Source organism: Bombina bombina, chromosome 3, assembly GCF_027579735.1.
Source record: "Bombina bombina isolate aBomBom1 chromosome 3, aBomBom1.pri, whole genome shotgun sequence".
NCBI lineage: Eukaryota > Metazoa > Chordata > Amphibia > Anura > Bombinatoridae > Bombina > Bombina bombina.
In genome coordinates this window covers 485546005-485568878 of record NC_069501.1, presented here as the reverse complement: position 1 = coordinate 485568878, position 22874 = coordinate 485546005, and positions in this window count along the sequence as shown.

The following is a 22874-nucleotide window of genomic DNA, read 5'->3' as shown; positions in this document are numbered from 1 at the left end:
CTTACACTTATTAACTCCTAATATGTTGCCCCCAACATCACCGACACCTACATTATATTATTAACCCCTAATCTGCCGCTCCGGATACCGCCGCCACCTACATTATAGTTATGAACCCTAATCTGCTGTCCCCAACATCGCCGACACCTATATTATATTTATTAACCCCAAATCTGCCGTCTCCAACGTTGACGCCACCTACCTACATTTATTAACCCCTAATCTGCCCCCCCAACGTCGCCGCCACTATACTAAATGTATTAACCCCTAAACCTAAGTATAACCCTAAACCAAACACCCCCTAACTTAAATAGAATTACAATAAATCTAAATAAATTTACTATAATTAACTACATTATTCCTATTTAAAACTAAATACTTACCTATAAAATAAACCCTAAGATAGCTACAATATAACTAATAGTTACATTGTAGCTATCTTAGGGTTTATTTTTATTTTACAGGCAAGTTTGTATTTATTTTAACTAGGTAGAATAGTTATTAAATAGTCATTAACTATTTAATAACTACCTAGCTAAAATAAATACAAATTTACCTTTAAAATAAAACCTAACCTAAGTTACAATAACACCTAACACTACACTACAATTAAATAAATTACCTACATTAAATACAATTAAATAAATTAACTAAATTAAATACAATTACCTAAATTAAATAAAATTAAATTAGCTAAAGTACAAACCCCCCCACTAAATTACAGAAAATAAAAAACAAATTACAGAAGTTTAAACTAATTACACCTAATCTAATAGCCCTATTAAAATAAAAAAGCCCCCCCCAAAATAAAAGAAACCCCTAGCCTAAACTAAACGACCAATAGCCCTTAAAAGGTCCTTTAGCGGGGCATTGCCCCCAAATAGTCAGCTCTTTTACCTGTAAAAAAAAATACAAATAACCCCCCAACAGTAAAACCCACCACCCACACAATCAACCCCCCAAATAAAATACTAGCTAAAAAAAAACCTAAGCTCCCCATTGCCCTGAAAAGGGCATTTGGATAGGCATTGCCCTTAAAAGGGCAGTTAGCTCTTTTGCCGCCCAAAGTCTCTAACCTACAAATAAAACCCACCCAATACACCCTTAAAAAACCTATCACTAATCCCCTGAACTTACCGGGAGATGTCTTCATCCAAGCCGGGCGAAGTGGTCCTCCAGACGAGCAGAAGTCTTCATCCAAGCTGGGCAGAAGTGGTCCTCCAGACGGGCAGAAGTCTTCATCCAACCCGGGCAGAAGTGGTCCTTCAGATGGGCAGAAGTCTTCATCCAGACGACTTCTTCTATCTTCATCCATCAGGCATGGATCGGGTCCATCTTCAAGACATCTGACGCGGAGCATTCTCTTCACCCGACGACCAACACAGAATGAAGGTAGCCTTAAGTGACGTCATCCAAGATGGCGTCCCTTAGATTCCCATTGGCTGATAGAATGCAATCAGCCAATAGGATTGAACTCGCATTCTATTGGCTGTTCCAATCAGCCAATAGAATGGGAGTTTAATCCTATTGGCTGATTGCATCAGCCAATAGGATTTTTTCTACCTTAATTCCGATTGGCTGATAGAATTCAATCAGCCAATCGGAAACTAAGGGACGCCATCTTGGATGACATCACCTAACGGTACCTTCATTCTGTGTTAGTCGTCGGATGAAGAGGACGCTCATCGCCGGATGGATGAAGATAGAAGATGCCGTCTGGATGAAGACTTCTGCCTGTCTAGAGGACCACTTCTGCCTGGCTTGGATGAAGGCTTCTGCCAGTCTGGAGGACCACTTTACCCGGCTTGGATGAAGACTTCTCCCGGCTTCGTTGAGGACTTCTGCCCGGCTTGGATGAAGACTTCTCCCAGTAAGTCGATCTTCAGGGGGTTAGTGTTAGGTTTTTTAAGGGTGTATTAGGGTTTTATTTTTAGGTTAGGGACTTTGGGCAGCAAAAGAGCTAACTGCCCTTTTAAGGGCAATGCCCCTCCAAATGCCCTTTTCAGGGCAATGGGGAGCTTAGTTTTTTTTTAGATTTGGGGGTTGGTTGTGTGGGTGGTGGGTTTTACTGTTGGGGGTTGTTTGTATTTTTTTACAGGTAAAAGAGCTGATTACTTTGGGGCAATGCCCCCCAAAAGGCTCTTTTAATGGCTATTGGGCTCTTTTAAGGGCTATTGGTAGTTTAGTTTAGACTAATTTTTTTTTATTTTAGGGGGACTTTTTTATTTTAATAGGGCTATTAGATTAGGTGTAATTGGTTTAAATTTCTGTAATTTGTTTTTTATTTTCTGTAATTTAGTGTTTTTTTTTGTACTTTAGCTAATTTAATTTAATGTAGGTAACTGTATTTAATTTAGTTAATTTATTGTATTGTATTTAAGTGTAGTGTAGTGTTAAGTGTAATTGTAATTAGGTTTTATTTTACAGGTACTTTTGTATTTATTTTAGCTAGGTAGTAATTAAATAGTTAATAACTATTTAATAACTATTCTACCTAGTTAACATAAATACAAACTTGCCTGTAAAATAAAAATAAACCCTAAGCTAGTTACAATGTAACTATTAGTTATATTGTAGCTATCTTAGGGTTTATTTTACAGGTAAGTATTTAGTTTTAAATAGGAATAATTTAGTTAATGATAGGAATTTTTATTTAGATTTCTTTTAATTATATTTAAGTTAGGGGGTGTTAGGGTTAGGGTTAGACTTAGATTTAGGGTTTAATAACTTTAATATAGTGGTGGCAACATTGGAGGCGGAAGATTAGGGGTTAATAAATGTAGGTAGGTGGCGGCAATGTTAGGGACGGCAGATTAGGGGTTAATAATATTTAACTAGTGTTTGCGAGGTGGGAGTGGAGCGGTTTAGTGGTTAATATATTTATTATAGTGGCGGCGATGTCCGGTTCAGCAGATTAGGGGTTAAAATTTTTCTTTTAGTGTTTGTGAAATTGTGATGCGGGAGGGCCTCAGTTTAGGGGTTAATATGTAGTTTATGGGTGTTAGTGTACTTTTTAGCACTTTAGTTAAGTGTTTTATGCTACGGCTTTGTAGTGTAAAACTACTGACTTGTAAATGGGGTACCAGTCTTGACAGGAGAGGGTCTACCTCTCACTTTTTGGCAGACTCATAATACCGGCACTATGCAAGTCCCATTGAAAAAAGAGGATACGCAATTTATGTAAGTGGATTTGCGGTATTTCCAAGTCTGGCCAAAAAAGTGAGCGGTACACCTGTACCTGCAAGACTCGTAATACTAGCGGGCGTTAAAAAGCAGCGTTATGACCGCCTAACGCTGATTTTTAAGCCTAATGCACAACTCATAATCTAGCCATTTGTTAGTGTAGACAAAATAAAATTACAAAAAATACAAAATAGATACAATTTTATATTTCAAATTGTTCATTAAAAAAGAGAGGCCTAGATTACAAGTTGTGCGTTAGGGTTAAAAAGACACGTTAAGAGGTCCTAACACTGCTTATTAACGCCCGCTGGTATTACGAGTCTTGAAATTACAGGTGTACCGCTCACTTTTTTGGCCAGACTCGGAAATACTGCAAATCCACTTACGTCAATTGCGTATCCTATATTTTCAATGGGACTTGCATAGCACCGGTATTACGAGTCTGACCAAAAGTGAATGGTAGACACTATCCTTTTAAGCCTGGTACCGCATTTTAAAGTCAGTAGTTAAGAGTTTTACACTACAACGCCGTAGCATAAAACTCTTAACTAAAGTGCTAAAAAGGACACTAACACCCATAAACTACCTATTAACCTCTAAACCGAGGCCCTCCCACATCGCAAACACTAAAATAAATATTTTAACCCCTAATCTGCCGAACCGGACATCGCCGCCACTATAATAAACATATTAACCCCTAAACCGCCGCATTCCCGCCTTGCAAACATTAGTTAAATATTATTAACCCCTAATCTGCTGTCCCTAACATCGCCGCCACCTACCTACATTTATTAACCCCTAATTTGCTGCCCCAAACGTCGCCGCCACTATATTAAATGTATTAACCCCTAAACCTATGTCTAACCCTAACCCCCCTAACTTAAATATAAATACAATAAATCTAAATAAAATTAATACAATTAACTAAATTATTCCTATTTAAATCTAAATATTTACCTATAAAATAAACCATAAGCTAGCTAGAATATAACTAATAGTTACATTGTAGCTAGCTTAGGGTTTATTTTTATTTTACAGGCAACTTTGCATTTATTTTAACTAAGTACAATAGTTATTAAATAGTTATTAACTATTTAATAACTACCTAGTTAAAATAAAGACATATTTGCCTGTAAAATAAAACCTAACTTAAGTTAAAATTACACCTAACACTTCACTATAATTAAATTAATTACCTAAATTAAATATAATTAATTACAATTAAATAAAATTATCTAAAGTACGAAAAAAACCCCCACTAAATTACAGAAAATAATAAAGAAATTACAAGAATTTTAAACTAATTACACCTACTCTAATCCCCCTAACAAAATAAAAAAGCCCTACCCTACACTAAATTACAAATAGCCCTTAAAAGGGCCTTTTGCGGTGCATTGCCCCAAAGTAATCAGCTCTTTTACCTGTAAAAAAAATTACAATTCCCCCCCCAACATTAAAACCCACCACTCACACAACCAACCCTACTCTAAAACCTACCCAGTACCCCCTTAAAAAAACGGGCAGAAGTCTTCATTCAGACGGCATCTTCTATCTTCATCCATCCAGTGCGGAGCGGGTCCATCTTCAAGACATCCGACGTGGAGCATCCTCTTCATCCGGCGGCCGACAACTGAATGAAGGTTCCTTTAAATGAAGCCAATCGGAATTAAGGTCAGCCAATAGGATTGAGCTGGCATTCTATTGGCTGATCCAATCAGCCAATAGAATGCCAGTTCAATCCTATTGGCTGATCCAATCAGCCAATAGGATTTTTTCTACCTTAATTCCGATTGGCTGATAGAATTCTATCAGCCAATCGGAATTGAAGGGATGCCATTTTGGATGATGTCATTTAAAGGAACCTTCATTCAGTCGTCGGCCGTCGGATGAAGAGGATGCTCCGCGTCGGATGTCTTGAAGATGGACCCGCTCCGCGCCGGATGGATGAAGATAGAAGATGCTGCCTGGAGGACCACTTCTTCCGGTTGGATGAAGACTTCTGCCCGTCTAGAGGTCCACTTCTGCCCGGTTGGGTGAAGACATTTCCCGGTAGGGTGATCTTCAAGGGGTTAGTGTTAGGTTTTTTTAAGGGGGGATTGGGTGGGTTTTAGAGTAGGGTTGGTTGTGTGGGTGGTGGGTTTTAATGTTTGGGGGGGAATTGTAATTTTTTTTTACAGGTAAAAGAGCTGATTACTTTGGGGCAATGCCCTGCAAAAGGCCCTTTTAAGGGCTATTTGTAATTTAGTGTAGGGTAGGGCTTTTTTATTTTGGGGGGGCTTTTTATTTTGTTAGGGGGGTTAGAGTAGGTGTAATTAGTTTAAATATCTTGTAATTTCTTTATTATTTTCTGTAATTTAGTGGGGGGGTTTCGTAATTTAGATAATTTTATTTAATTGTAATTAATTGTATTTAATTTAGATTTAGGTAATTAATTTAATTGTAGTGCAGTGTTACTTAGTTTGGGTTTTATTTTACAGGTAAATTTGTCTTTATTTTAAATAGGTAGTTATTAAATAGTTAATAACTATTTAATAACTATTGTACCTAGTTAAAATAAATACAAAGTTGCCTGTAAAATAAAAATAAACCCTAAAAAATTATATAAAGGCTACATGAACATTGGATGAGTACTATGGATCTGGGGAAAAATATGTATCAGACTCTTACAAAGGTTATTAATCGAACCATACTCTAGGTAGGAGATCCAGCTCTATTTGGCGCTGGACCCAGACTGAGGGCTTGAAATGATTCACCGCTTGCCTCTGCATCTCTAAGGGAAGTGAATAGATATATCTCTTCCATTTGCTGAAAAATCTGGTGATCATTTTTGGGTTATTGACTTTTACCTGGCACTGTTCCATCACCATTTGATGTTGTACTTCTTTTAAGAAGTCTATAAACTTAGGTGGAATATGGTTTTTCCATCTTTTTAATATTATATTGCGGGCCGTCAGGATTAATAGATTTATAAATCTATTGTTGGGTATAATGGGCGAAAGTTTGCATAGAAACATTATTTGGTGTGGGCTAAGATTGAATTTTACCCCCATTAATTTACCTATCCAGAAATTTATCTTTTGCCAAAATTGAAATATTTTGGGGCACTCCCAAAAGGAGTGCAAGAGGTCTGTCTGTTCTTTACAGCATTTGGGGCAGTTCTTATTCTCTGGACGCCATTTTGCCAGTCTGGTGGGCGATAGGTACGCCCTATTTAATAGTTTCATGTGGGATTCCTTCCAAGAGTGCATACAAGTCGCCCCAGCAGCAAGGGTAATACTCTGTGAGAGGGTCTCACTCTCGACCTCCATTTTTCCTTTAACCCATTTTGATGCTATTTCAGTAATATTTTTCTGACCCAGAAATTTCATAATTACGCCATAAGTTATAGAAATAGAATTCACCCCCTCACTATATTGCATAATAACGTTCTGTAACTTTTTGCCATCGATCTCCACCCCAGATTCTTGCCTTAAATTTTCTACCCAGTGCCTAGTTTGTAAGTAAGCAAAGAAACTAGACCTTGGAATACCGAACTGCTGTGTTATAGTTTCAAAGGAATGAAGCCGGAGATGGCTCCCCTCACATAACTGGATCACATATTTAACTCCTCGATTAGCCCATTTTTTTTTTTTTTCTTTTCTCTTCCTTTTTCCATCCCTCCCCCTCCCTTTCTTCCCCTCCTCCTCAGATCAAGGCTAAATAGACCAATTTTAGGACTTTAGGCTATGGTAATAAGATCAAATTTCAATGCATCCTTCATAGTATCTAATAGATCTAAGTTGTTGAAAATAGTAATTTACTGTCACTTGCCACACTTATAGAGGTCACACGTGGAACAGATAAGAGGGTATAGACTCACAAAGATGCTTACAGATCAGACAGTGGTGTTTATACTAAGATTTGAGTCATCATACGGACAGGATGTATAATTGATATCTCTGTAGTTAAAACATGCATACACACAAGAAGTCTTTTCTGGTTAGATAGAAGTCTTAGTGAAGGTAATTGGTTGCACTTTTTTTGCAATGGAACTTGTCTGCTTTTTACTAGTCTTCCATTGTCCCTTTTAGACTAAATATATGTGCTTTACTAAGAGCTGAGTTACTAATATGGATAGAATCTACAATTGATTTTGATAGTTAAAACAGGTAATTACACAAGATGGTATTTTGTTTCTTGTCTTTCTTTCTTTTTTTCTTAGATAAGAACTATCAGTGAATGTAACTGGCTGTACCATGTTAAATGTTGGAAATTGTCTGCATTTGATCATGTGAATTACAGGAGCTGCGTCTCCTAAACAATTGTAACATAACTTATTTTCTTTTTGAATTAAAAAAAAAAAAAAAAATAAAAAAAAAAAAAATAAATAAATAAACCCTAAGCTAGCTACAATGTAACTATTAGTTATATTGTAGCTAGCGTAGGGTTTATTTTATAGGTAAGTATTTAGTTTTAAATAGGAATAATTTAGTTAATTGTAGTAATTTTATTTAGATTTATTTTAATTATATTTGAGTTAGGGGTGTTAGGGTTAGGGTTAGACTTAGGTTTAGGGGTTAATAACTTTATTATAGTAGCGGCGACGTTGGGGGCAGCAGATTAGGGGTTAATAAATTTAGGTAGGTGGCGGCGACATTGGGGGCAGCAGAGTAGGGGTTAATAAATATAATGAGGTGCCGGCAATGTTGGGGGTGGCAGATTATGGGTTCATAAGTATAATGTAGGTTGCAGCTGTGTCCGGAGCGGCAGATTAGGGGTTAATAATATAATGCAGGTGTTGGCGATGTCGTGGGCGGCAGATTAGGGGATAATAAGTGTAAGATTAGGGGTTTTTAGACTCGGGGTTCATGTTAGGGTGTTAGGTGTAGACATAACTTTTATTTCCCAATAGGAATCAATGGGGCTGTGTTAGGAGCATTACGCTGCTTTTTTGCAGGTGTTAAGTTTTTTTTAGCCGGCTCTCCCCCATTGATTCCTATGGGGAAATCATGCACGAGCACGTTTTAGCAGCTCACCGCTAACGTAAGCAGCGCTGGTATTGAGGGGAGATGTTGAGCTAAATTTTGCTCTACGTTTACTTTTTTGTGGCTAACGCCGGGTTTGTAAAAACCCGTAATATCAGCGTTGTCTGCAAGTGAGCGGTGAGCATAAACTGCTCGTTAGCACCGCACAGCCTCTAACGCAAAACTCGCAATCTAGACGAGAGTTTTTTTTTGCCTAATCTAACACTTTCATATAGTAATATTATAATTATAACTCATTAATTTCATTGGACAAATACATAGATTGAGGGTTAATTGGAATTTCTGTTTATAAATGTCTGACAGCACAAGAAAATTATTTCCTATATATAGGATAAAAAAAAACAAGTTTTCTGGCTATTAAAAAAAACAAAAAAACTGCTGATCATTTTGTTTTCAATATGATAATCTCCACTTAACAGAAAATTATTACAATTTCTCACTCAAAAGCTACAGGTTGTTTATGCAGTTTTACCTAGCTAGGATAAAATAGATCTAAAAAGTTGATATTAAACCTTTGTACTGATAAAAAAAAAAAAAAAAAGTACTGTCATCTATGCTGGATAATTGGTTGTTTCAACTATCTGTATAATAAATTACTCCAGACACAATGGCCTCTTATCCAACCTCTATTCTACTTTAGACACAACATAAAATAAGGTTTGTTCAAAACATAATTTCAGAGATTATTAATCATAGAACACAAGTGTGTCATTCCTTTTTATTGCAAATGCCCATTATTAGGGTGGGGGGGGGTTTCGGGATGGGTGAATGTGTTTATATTCTAATTAGAATGTTATTGTAGAAATTCGATTAACAAAGTCGAATGTTGATAATGAATATTCTTATATTCTTCGATTTCGAATGTTCATAATTAGATTGAATGTCCACATTCGAAATTTCGAATGTAACATTCAATTTAACAAATACTATTCAGAAGTTCAATAGTTCATGTGTTAGGGATTTTAGTAAATTAATACATACATTATAGGTACAAATATATCAATTCAAATGTTTCTATTTTGAATATTGCATTATTCAAATATTATATTTAAAGAAAGCATTAGAAATACTATTAAAAATATATAAATTCAAATTTAAATATTGCATAATTCGATTGGAATTATTACAAAAATTCGAATTGAATATTAAATTTAAACAAAGCATTAGAAATATAATTACATTAAACGAATGTGAGAATGTTGTACAAACATTCAAAATTCGATTCGGACGAGTGAATGTGTTAAAATTTGTTTCATTTTCCAAATGTTGCGAAACATTCGCCCAACCCTAGCAATAAATATATTTAGATGACAATCTCCTCAGACAGTGATCTTGCAAATATTATACAGAAAAAAATGTTTTGTTAGTAAAGTTTATTGACTCCATATTATAACTGTCAGTCTCAATTGATTTTTTTTCAAAATGTGTATTACATATATATATATATATATATATATATATATATATATATATATATATAGGATACAAGAAGAAAAGCGAGGACTCAGGAACTTGAAGCCAGGTGACTTTATTAGGTATACAAAAGTGGTTAGCACAAACACAGGTGTGCAAGGGGTGCTAGATCTGACGCGTTTCGCGCATGCTCACATGCGCTTCATCAGAGATCTAACTGTCAGTCTCAATTGATTTTTTTTCAAAATGTGTATTACATATATATATATATATATATATATATATATATATACACTATACACTTTATTTGGGGAGTAATTGGGGGACATGTTTTTCATTAACCAGAAATCTGATCTCTGGTTAATAAATTTGAGCTGGTTATTTAAATTTGTCCTTTTACGGGCTTACGTTAAAATTGCGTTCCACTTGTAATATAACCCTTAATGTTTAAATAAAGTTAAAATCCAACAAAAGAAGATATGTGTTTTGCATAGAAACTTTTAGTCACCATTATGTTTTCAGTTCACGCCAAATTGGAAACGGTGCTTTATCAAACAATACTTTTCTAAGTTGAAAAGCGACCATGTAGTGAAAAAAAACAGAGTACACAATCTACTTACCCTGACGATCTAAAAAATACATTCAGATGGTTTAGCAGTGGTATTGATGGAAATGGACTATAAAAGTTAACTATTAAAAGTGATCTCTTTGAAAAGTGATTTTAATAACGCCAGTACTGTTAGTGACAATTAGACATGCGTACGGGCAAACATTTTAGTTCACCCAAAAGATTAATTTGGCATTTTCAGCCAATTTGGCTTGTAAGAATTGGGTTCATGGTCACATTTGTCCGAATATTCAGATATGAAACTTGTTTATAACAAAATGTGTTCAGTTGCATTACGGCCAATGGCAAGCTCACAAAACATTCATTTTAGCAACTAATTTACACTTCTATAAAATGTCAACAATTGAAAGATTAAGTTCTAATTGTGACACAAGAACATACATTCCTCACTTTCTCACACACCTACTCCATAACAAGTTTGTAGTTATAGATATCCTTAGAGACTTAATTCTGAGTAGGGCAGGAGTAGGAGAAGAAACACCAGCAGGCAAAAGAGTTACTGAACTAGGTAGGCATTTGATTACAGTACAGAAACCTCAAAAATACACTTCCAAGGGAGGAGGACAAACGTGTTTATAGCTCCTTGGACTCAGCAGCAGGCAGTTCCCTGAGGATTAACCAGTGACCGATGATGACCACAACAGAGCAGGAAGGGTAGAAGTGACAGCAGCAACAAGCAAAGTTAATGAACTAGGTAAGCCTCTGGTACACAAACCCCAAATATGCACCTAAAAGAGAGGGGGGCAAATAAATGCTTAAAGGGACATTATACACTAGATTTTTCTTTGCATAAATGTTTTGTAGATGATCCATTTATATAGCTCATACAGTTTGTTTTTGTGTTTTAAATGTATAGTTTTGCTTATTTTTAAATAACATTGCTCTGATTTTCAGACTCCTAACCAAGCCCCAACGTTTTAGAAGAATACTGAAGTATACCTACTCCAACTTGCTTCTGTTTGTGTAAAGGGTCTTTTCATATGCAAATGAAGGGGGGGGGGAGTGTCTGATATTTCCCATTTGCAGTAGGTTTTCCAGTAACATTATAAACAGAGCTAAACTACAAGCTTCTAAGTAAGTTTTTAAACAGTTTTACACTGGATTTTTATATCAGTATCTGTGCATATTATTCTTTAGTGTCTATTACATGCAGTTATATGAAAATTGGTGTATACTGTCCCTTTAAAAGACCCATGGACACAGCAGCCAACAGTTTGCTATTATTTTTTACTTTAGCTAATGATGATCACCCAGGAGCAGGAAGGGCAGGAGATGCAGCAGCATGCAGCAGAGTTACTCAAAACTCCAAAATACACCTCCAAGGTAAGTGTTAGGATTCACTAAATATATTTGATTGATATAAGTGTTGTTGCTGTATTAGATATGGTTATAAATCTGGTAGTATACCATTAAAGCAGATTTATAAGAGATATAAGTATTAGTGACTGCAATACTTAAACTATATTATCCAATGTAAACTTATAGTAGTAAACCTGGTTATAGTTTAATATCAGATGGTAAGTACATATAGCAGCTGTATATCTGTTAGCGTCTGAAAAGTATCAAGCAATAGGCCAAACTGATGCTCAGTGAGAGAGGTAAATAAAGACTCAGCGTTCATATAACAAATCACAGAGAACGTACGCATAGAACACAGTCTGTGGAAAATACAACAGCAACTCAGTAGCGGTTTAGTGGTTACAATGCTTTGCGGTTCAGAAGAACAACAAATGTTACTGTTACAGGTTGAACAGTTCCAGATAAATAGGTGTGTGTGAATCAGCAGTGAGGTTCTGAGAGTAAGAAGATCGGTAGTTTGTAATCCTGTGTAGCAGGTCAATGAACTGTGAGAGTTCCCAGTAACAGGTCAGGTTCCGGAAAGGAGAGAGATTCAGCAGGTGAAGATAATTATAAGTTGCGGTCAAAAGGCAATATAGAGACTTAGAGAATATATTCACAAATTGGAAATTAAAGATAAGTGCTAAGTAAGAGCACAAATACTTAGAAGATTCTGACCAAGCAATAAGGCTTGAGAATAGGTTCAGAAATCCACAGCAGTGGCATAAACTTCAATAATCAGGCAATGATAGGTGTTAGGTGTTGCCTGAAATAGTGTTGTGATGTAAGAAGGTGGAGTCTTACTTAAAGGGATATCACAGACCCCCTTCCTCAAGGATTCCCCTCTGGGGAATCAGGTTGCGGCTTCAAGGGGTATTTTTGATGGAAGTTGGCAATCAATCTTGGTGCATGAATATCCGATCCAACCTGCCAAGAATTATCTTCAGAACCATAACCCTTCCATTTTATTAAATATTCAAACTTTCTGTGTCTAATACGTGAATCAAGAATATTTTCTACTTCAAATTCCTCATGATCTTGAAGATTGATTGGAGGAGGAGGTAAAACATCACTGGCAGAATGATTTCCTGAGGAGTAGGGCTTGAGAAGTGATACGTGAAAAGTTGGATGTATCCTGTAATGGTCTGGTAGCTTGAGAGTTATTGCATTAGAGTGTATGATTCTTTTGACAGGGAAGGGTACGATGAACTGATTAGATAACTTTTTACAAGGTGTTTGTAATTTCAGGTGTTTGGTAGATAGCCAAACTAAATATCCGATCTGGTATTCCAGACTTGGTCTATGATGTGAATCATAATAGTATTTTTGTCTTGTCTTGGCTTCTCAGAGATATGTTTTTAGGATTTGTAAACGATCTTGCAAAGATGTGGAGTAAGTGATGGCTATTGAAGAATTGACAGTAGTGTTGCTTATTGACAAGTAGGCCCTACTTATTGTTATAGTTGATGGATGATATCCATAAGTAGCAAAGAAAGGTGTCATTTTTGATGAGGAGGATATAGAGTTATTGTATGAGAACCCTGCCATTAATAATAATGATAACCAATCCTGAAGATGAGTTACGTAACATCTTAAGTACTGTTCTAATATTTGGTTTATCCTTTCAGTCAAACCATTGGTTTGTGGATGGAATGATGTGGATAGCCTAGAGTCAATCTTTAATATTTTACAAAGTGATTTCCAGAAAGATGAGGTGAATTGTGTACCCCGGTCAGTGATTATTATTATATTAATGGAATTAAGTGAGCTAGTTTAGTGAGGTTATCTACCACTACTAAAATTGTGTCATGTTGTTGTGACTTTGGTAGCTCAACAATGAAATTCATAGAGATTGTTGACCAAGGTATATCAGGGATTGGGATGGAGGTTAAAAATCCAATGGGTTTTCTATGATCTATTTTATTTCTGGCGCAGACCTCACGGGTAGTGACATATTTATACATGGAAGTGTTCATTTGTGGCCACCAAAAGTACCTTCTGATCAAATCTTTGGTCTTTTTAACACCAGGGTATCCAGCCATGAGGTTATCATGAAAATGAAATACATTTTACATTTATGATAATACAACCCAGAGTTTGGTTCTAGTTCACAGTTCTCTGGGACTTCTGGGTTAGATTCAAGTGTTTTTAAAATCTCTTTTTCTAAAGAGGTCAGGTTTGCCAAGAATTTTTCTTGTGGAATTATTGAGTTAGAGTATCTTTAGGAGGGGTGAAATCATGTATTCTGGATAGGGCATCTGCCTTACAATTTTAGGTTCCAGGTCTATAAGTGATGCTAAAATTAAATCTATCCATGAACAGGGCCCATCTCACTTGTTGTGAAGACAAAGTTTTGTTATTTTTCAAATATTCTAGATTTTTATGATCTGTATATATCAGAAAACGTTGAGTTGTTCCTTCTAGTAAATGTCTCAAATTTTCTAGTGAACATTTAATGGTCAAGAGTTCTTTATCTCCAATTGAGTAGTTACACTCAGCTGGTAAAAGTGTATGTGAGTAGAAGGATATAGGATGAAGTTTGGATGTTTGTTCATTACGTTTTGACAAAACAGCTCCAATTCCAGAGTTTGATGCATCAACTTCTAAAACAAATTGAGCCTTATGATTTGGGAGTGTTAGAATGGGGTCAGTGGTAAAACCTTTTTTTTTAAAAGTCAAGAGCTTGTTGTGCTTCATCTGTCCATAAAAAATTGTGATGCTTTTTAGTGAGCTTGGTTAATGGTTTTGCTATTGTTGAGAAATTGGAGATAAACTTTCTATATAAATTGGAGAACCCCAAAAACCTCTGCAGAGCTTTCACAGTAGTGGGTTGAGACCAATTTGTAATTATAGCTACCTTTTCTGTGTCCATTTGGATGTGGTTAGGTGATATGATATATCCCAAGAACTTTATTTTATTTACATGAAATAAAAAAAACAAAAAACCTGTTATAATTTTATGCGCTTATGTACTGACTCAAAAGCAGCTATTCCTCAATAAGTGAGATGTAAAAAACCCCTGATAATATGTGGTTTGCTGTCTATGATCACCACAGGGAAACAATGTGACTTATATAGGATATAGTTGTTTTTGCAAACAGTTAAAAAGATTTTTATAAATAATTAAAATATATCTAAAAAATGCAGTATAAAATAATGAAAAAAGTTATATCAACTATAAAAGTAATAATAATAGTGATGTAAACAATAAAATCACATAAAACCCACTTGTTGTTATTTGGAACCGGTGTACAACATATATGTTTAAATGCACAAAAAGGACTCTGGAGACTTTAAATAACTTTAAATGAAATAACAGCAAAAGAAAAAGAAAAAGAAAAAATTGTTTTTGAGTCTTTAAAAGTTCTAAAATCCTGAAATGAGGTTTTGGCAGAAAAAAACAGTACCTTGTATATTAAAGGCAGGGAATGTTTCTGAATTCCATAGATGTTCCTGAATTATTGCAAGAAAAAATGTTCAGTTTGAAGCAATCTGAGTTTGATTGGAGTGCCGCTAGAGTGCCGCCTGGTCGCAGCCAGTTATCCCACTGGTCTTGGCTCAGATGTGTTTACATGTAAAGGAAAAAAGACAGGCGCATAGGGCACGATTCAAGTGTAGAGTTTTATTAAACTGGTATGACACACAAATAAATAACACTTACTAGATTAAAATAAAAATTCTGCATTAAGAGCATATGCTCCTGGGAATTTAGCAGCTCCTGTGGCACCGGGGAAATAGATAGTCCCTCTCCTCTCCATTTCAAACAAGGACTGTTGGGCAGCGGTGTTCCGGATCCTGATGCCCAAGTCGTTGTCCCCCTGGTGCTGGACAGTACTCTTAACTGCTTTCCCTTAAATCCTTTTGCGGATGCCTGACGCGTTTCCCCCGACTCCGATCGGGGGAAACGCGTCAGGCATGTGGTTAGGTGATATGATATATCCCAAGAACTTTATTTTATTTACATGAAATTGACACTTCTGTAATTTTGCAAATAATTTATGTTCTCGTAGGCGTGTAAGCACCCAACGTACATGTTTTTCATGTTCCTGGAGATTTTTAGAATATATGAGAATATTGTCTAGATATATAATTACTTATAAATCATTCAAATCTCTGAATATTTCCATTATGAAGTGTTGAAATGTGGCTGGGGCATTACATAGCCCAAATGGCATTACATTATACTGATAGAGACCATGAGGCCTATTTATCAAATGTCTGTCGGAAGTGATCCGTCAGTGCGGATCAATTCTGACAGACATTGCTGAATGCGGAGAGGAATACGCTCTCCGTATTCAGCATTGCACCAGCAGCTCTTGTGAGCTGCTGGTGCAACGCCGCCCCCTGCAGACTTGGCCGCCAGCAGGGGGTGTCAATCAACCCGATCGTACTAGGTCAGGTTGAATTGTGGCGATCTCTGTTTGCCTCATCAGAGCAGGCGGACAGTTTATGGAGCAGTGTTCGTTAGACCGTTACTTAATAACTGCTGTTTCTGGTGAGTCTGAAGACTCGCCAGAAACACGGGCCCACAAGCTCCATACAGAGCTTGATAAATGGACCTCTGTATCTAGTTCGAAATGCTGTTTTCCATTCGTCACCATTTTTAATACTTATTAAGTTGTAAGCCTCCTTGGTGTTAAATGGTAGCATTTGTTAGTCGTTCAAGTAACTCAGGTATAAGTGGTAAAGGCTAACGGTTTTTAATGGTGACAGCATTGAAAGCTCTATAGTGCATAATGGGTCTTAAGGTATCATCTTTGTTCTTCCCAAAAAATATACTGGCTGCAGCTGGAGAAGTAGAAGATGATATAAAACCTTTTTTTAGGTTCTCGTTAAGATATTGACATAAATGAGTTAATTCATTCTGAGATAAAGGACACATTTTACCATGGGGTATTTGTGACCCGGGAATGACGTCAATGGGGAAATCAAATGACCGGTGAGGAGGTAAAGTTTCTGCTTCTTTCAAATCAAATACGTCAGAAAGATCCTGATACACCTTTGGTACAACAACCTCAAGCCTAGACAGTGATATGTGTGGGAAACAAGTTTTTTTACAGTAATCCGATTGAAACAATGTTTTACAGTATGTCCAGTCAATCTATGGGTTTTGTTTTTGTAACCAGGGAAACCCGAGAATAATGGTATGATTAGATATGGGAATAATGTCAAAAGTTATGTACTCTATGTGTCCTTCAGTTGTTGACAGTAACATAGGTATGGTGTGATTTGTTATGGGTCCCTTTTGTATGAAAGTTCCGTCAATACATTTTACAAAAATTGGTGTTTGTTTTGTGACTGTCGGTATATTATTTGTTCTAACAAACTCAAAATTTATGAACAATCCTCATGCTCCAGAGTCTATTATGGCTTAAGTCTGAATAAGTTGTTGATCCCACTGTAATGTAAAAGGTATAGATAAGTGAGTTTGTTGTTGAGTGGGGTTTATACTGTTAATAAACTTTTTCTTACCCTTTTTCTATCTTGCAATTGATGGCAGAAGCGAAATGGTCTTTTTTTGCACAATATAGGCACAAGTTTGCCAATCTACGTTGTGCCTTTTCTTCTTGAGAAAGTGGCCCTTTAATTGAGCTTATCTCCATAGGAGTGGGGTTTGTGGAAAGTTTATCTGTATTTGTGGTTAGAAGATGGATGCATTTTGTGTTTAAATCAGAACTACATTTCTCTGCCCTTCTTTCCCTCAAACGTCTGTCTAAAGTAATACTTTGGCGAATTAACCCTTCAAGTATCTCTGGCATCTCTATACGTGAAATCTCATCTTTTAAAATTTCTGAGAGTCTAAGTCGAAACTGATTTCTGAAAGATATCTGATTCCATAGTGAATCGCTTGCCCACATCTGGAAATCAGTTACATACTCTTCCACTGTTCTCTTACCTTGTTTTAAAGATCACAGTTTTGTTTCAGCATTAATCTGTTTATTTGTATCCCCATATAAACTAGACATTACAGGAAAGAAATTCTCTAAAGATTCCAAAATAGAATCACTAGACTCATAGAAACTATTAGCCCAGGCTCCGGGTTCCACAGTGAGAAAAGAGATTGTGGTGCAAACTTAAATTTTTTCTGTGCAATAAGTACGTGGTTTCATACTAAAGAGTAAATTGCAAGCATTTTTGAATAAGGTCTTAGAGGCTCCATTCCTCTTACATATACCATTAAATCTTCAGCCTACCCCTTGACAACCCACCATTTGCCCAATATTGCCCTTATGGCAACACCTGAAATAATCACACTGACACTAGAGTTTGGCTAAATATGGAAAGGTCACGTTTAATAATTTAATTAAATTTCTTATTGGGTAATAACATACCCTAAATCAAACTCAACAACCAAAATGCACCAGCATTTGCAACACCAGAACTTGGATCCCACGTGTCAGGGGGGGAAACCACAAACCCCCCTGTGGCAGAGCAGGAGGGGAGGAGAGAACCTGCAGCATATACCAGCTATTAGCTAGACCAGCGAATCACGTGGGTGTGCTACAGGATTCCCTCTGCCCCTCGCATTCCCCGCCTTCGTGCCAGATCCTAATTTCACTGCAACACCTACTAAATTTATATATATATATATATATAGAGAGAGAGAGAGAGAGCTGCCTGTTTTATCTTTTCGCCTTCCGCTAGCGTAGACCACTCAAGTCACCAACTAGCCTACAACTGCAGCTTCTTTCTTTCCCTTTATTATGGAGCACGGGTGGTCTTACTGTGATCCAACTAAGTAGCTGACATCCTGCCCATAACCTTGCCAAATTCGTTCTGCATCTCTTGTTGTGACCTCTCCGAGTAGTTGGCTCTACTTGCTTATTCGAATCTAGGGAGGGTGGGAGGGAAACAAATAAGGTTAGTAATACTGTACTTCCTGATTTCCTAACTATATATACCTCTTCCACACCCCCTACCTGCTACCCCTGTAAGCCCTCCTCTGACCATTATCTATGTCTCTCTCCCTATTCCCCTTCTAACTTCCTACCCCCCTTTCTCCTCCCCCACTATTCCAGCAAGGAGCCCAGCCCTTATGCCGTTCCTGTCATAGCCATTCCTTCTGCTTATTTAAGGTCTTAGAGGCTCCATTCATCTTACATAAACCATTAAATTTTTAGCCTACCCCTTGACAACCCACCATTTGCCCAAACACCTGAAATAATCACACTGACACCAGACTTTGGCTAAATATGGAAAGGTCACGTTTAATAATTTAATTAAATTTCTTATTGGGTAATAACATACCCTAAATCAAACTCAACAACCAAAATGCACCAGCATTTGCCACACCAGAACTTGGATCCCACATGTCAGGGGGGGAGACCACAAAACCCCCCATGTGGGAGGGCAGGAGGGGGAGGAGAAAACCTGCTGCATATACTAGCCATTAGCTAGACCACCGAATCATGACTTAGGCTGGGTATGCTACAGAATCCCCTCCGCTCCTCGATTGCCCCGCCTACGTGCCAGATCCCAATTTCACCGCCAACAAAGAATACTCTTTCCGCCAATCACCACTTAGCCTTTCTCGTGACCTTTCCTTACCTTTATCATATCCTCCAGCATCCTCCTGATGTCTTCCAGGAACTGGTCATTACCTGCCTCAATCAGGTGAACTCCATCTTGCCTGAATATCTCCTCCCTTTTCGCTGCTATTAACGGATGCTCCAGTACTAGGCCTCCTATGTCCCTCACTTCCTTGGCCGCTACCAGATTAATCTTTCTCCTGGATCTATAGCCCGCCCTTTGTGTGTCCGTATTCCTCCAAATCAATCTTGATATTATGTTTGACCATACTATTCTTACTCCTCGCCATGCTATTGCCAGCCAACCCATTACTCCTTTTATTTTCTCCTCCAATTCTCTTAGTGGGTATGATCCAATATCGTTCCCACCTAAATGTAAAATCAATATGTCCGGGCGCCCCAATCTTTGCCTTGGCTGCTGTATGGTGCCTACTAACTCTTCCCACTTCATTCCCCGTTTACCTATCCATCTAAGAGTGGCTTCAGTGTGTTTAAAACCTAAGGCCTAGATTTAGAGTTTGGCGGTAGCCGTCAAAACCAGCGTTAGAGGCTCCTAACGCTGGTTTTAGGCTACCGTCGGTATTTGGAGTCAGTCAGGAAAGGGTCTAACGCTCACTTTCCAGCCGCGACTTTTCCATACCGCAGATACCCTTACGTCAATTGCGTATCCTATCTTTTCAATGGGATCTTTCTAACTCCGGTATTTAGAGTCATGGCTGAAGTGAGCGTTAGAAATCTAACGACAAAACTCCAGCCGCAGAAAAAAGTCAGTAGTTAAGAGCTTTCTGGGCTAACGCCGGTTTATAAAGCTCTTAACTACTGTGCTCTAAAGTACACTAACACCCATAAACTACCTATGTACCCCTAAACCGAGGTCCCCCCACATCGCCGCCACTCGATTAAATTTTTTAACCCCTAATCTGCCGACCGCCACCGACGTTATACTTATGTACCCCTAATCTGCTGCCCCTAACACCGCCGACCCCTATATTATATTTATTAACCCCTAACCTGCCCCCCACAACGTCGCCTCCACCTGCCTACACTTATTAACCCCTAATCTGCCGAGCGGATCTCACCGCTACTATAATAAAGTTAGTAACCCCTAATCCGCCTCACTCCCACCTCAATAACCCTATAATAAATAGTATTATCCCCTAATCTGCCCTCCCTAACATCGCCGACACCTAACTTCAAACATTAACCCCTAATCTGCTGACTGGAGCTCACCGCTATTCTAATAAATGTATTAACCCCTAAAGCTTAGTCTAACGCTAACACTAACACCCCCCTAAGTTAAATATAATTTAAATCTAACGAAATAAATTAACTCTTATTAAATAAATTATTCCTATTTAAAGCTAAATACTTACCTGTAAAATAAACCCTAATATAGCTACAATATAAATTATAATTATATTATAGCTATTTTAGGATTTATATTTATTTTACAGGCAACTTTGTATTTATTTTAACCAGGTACAATAGCTATTAAATAGTTAAGAACTATTTAATAGCTAAAATAGTTAAAATAATTACAAAATTACCTGTAAAATAAATCCTAACCTAAGTTACAATTAAACCTAACACTACACTATCAATAAATTAATTAAATAAAATCCCTACAATTACCTACAATTAAACCTAACACTACACTATCAATAAATTAATTAAATAGAATTCCTACAAATAAATACAATTAAATAAACTAACTAAAGTACAAAAAATAAAAAAGAACTAAGTTACAAAAAATTAGAAAAATATTACAACAATTTTAAACTAATTACACCTACTCTAAGCCCTAATAAAATAACAAAAAACCCCAAAATAAAAAAATGCCCTACCCTATTCTAAATTACAAAAGTTCAAAGCTCTTTTACCTTACCAGCCCTGAACAGGGCCCTTTGCGGGGCATGCCCCAAAGAATTCAGCTCTTTTGCCTGTAAAAAAAAACATACAATACCCCCCCACAACATTATAACCCACCACCCACATACCCCTAATCTAACCCAAACCCCCCTTAAATAAACCTAACACTAAGCCCCTGAAGATCTTCCTACCTTGTCTTCACCATGCCAGGTTCACTGATCGATCCAGAAGAGCCTCCGATGTCTTGATCCAAGCCCAAGCGGGGGGCTGAAGAGTGACGTCCATCCTCCGGCTGAAGTCTTGATCCAAGCGGGCAGAAGAGGACATCCGGTCCGGCAAACATCTTCATCCAAGCCGCATCTTCTATGTTCTTCAATCCGATGACGACCGGCTGATCTTCAAGACCTCCATCGCGGATCCATCCTTCTTCTCCGACGACTTCCCGATGAATGAAGGTTCCTTTAAGGGACGTCATCCAAGATGGAGTCCCTCGAATTCCGATTGGCTGATTCTATCAGCCAATCGGAATTAAGGTAGGAAAATTCTGATTGGCTGATGGAATCAGCCAATCAGAATCAAGTTCAATCCGATTGGCTGATCCGATCAGCCAATCAGATTGAGCTTGCATTCTATTGGCTGATCAGAACAGCCAATAGAATGCAAGCTCAATCTGATTGGCTGATTGAATTAGCCAATCGGATTGAACTTGATTCTGATTGGCTGATTCCATCAGCCAATCAGAATTTTCCTACCTTAATTCCGATTGGCTGATAGAATCCTATCAGCCAATCGGAATTCAAAGGGACGCCATCTTGGATGACGTCCCTTAAAGGAACCGTCATTCGTCGGGAAGTCGTCGGTGAAGATGGATGTTCCGCGTCGGCGGGATGAACATGGATCCGGAAGAAAGAAGATTGAAGATGCCGTTGATAGAAGACGGATCATGGACCTCTTCAGCTCCCGCTTGGATGAAGACTTCAGCCGGATCATGGACCTCTTCAGCTCCCGCTTGGATGAAGACTTCAGCCGGATCATGGACATCTTCAGCCCCCCGCTTGGGCTTGGATCAAGACATCGGAGGAGCTCTTCTGGATCGATCGGTGAACCTGGTATGGTGAAGATAAGGTAGGAAGATCTTCAGGGGCTTAGTGTTAGGTTTATTTAAGGGGGGTTTGGGTTAGATTAGGGGTATGTGGGTGGTGGGTTGTAATGTTGGGGGGGTATTGTATGTGTTTTTTTACAGGCAAAAGAGCTGAATTCTTTGGGGCATGCCCCGCAAAGGGCCCTGTTCAGGGCTGGTAAGGTAAAAGAGCTTTGAACTTTTGTAATTTAGAATAGGGTAGGGCATTTTTTTATTTTGGGGGTCTTTGTTATTTTATTAGGGGGCTTAGAGTAGGTGTAATTAGTTTAAAATTGTTGTAATATTTTTCTGATGTTTGTAAATATTTTTTTATTTTTTGTAACTTAGTTCTTTTTTATTTTTTGTACTTTAGTTAGTTTATTTCATTGTATTTATTTGTAGATATTCTATTTAATTAATGTATTGATAGTGTAGTGTTAGGTTTAATTGTAGGTAATTGTAGGTATTTTATTTAATTAATTTATTGATAGTGTAGTGTTAGGTTTAATTGTAACTTAGGTTAGGATTTATTTTACAGGAAATTTTGAAATTATTTTAACTATTTTAGCTATTAAATAGTTATTAACTATTTAATAGCTATTGTACCTGGTTAAAATAAATACAAAGTTACCTGTAAAATAAATATAAATCCTAAAATAGCTATAATATAATTATAATTTATATTGTAGCTATATTAGGATTTATTTTACAGGTAAGTATTTAGCTTTAAATAGGAATAATTTATTTAATAAGAGTTAATGTATTTCGTT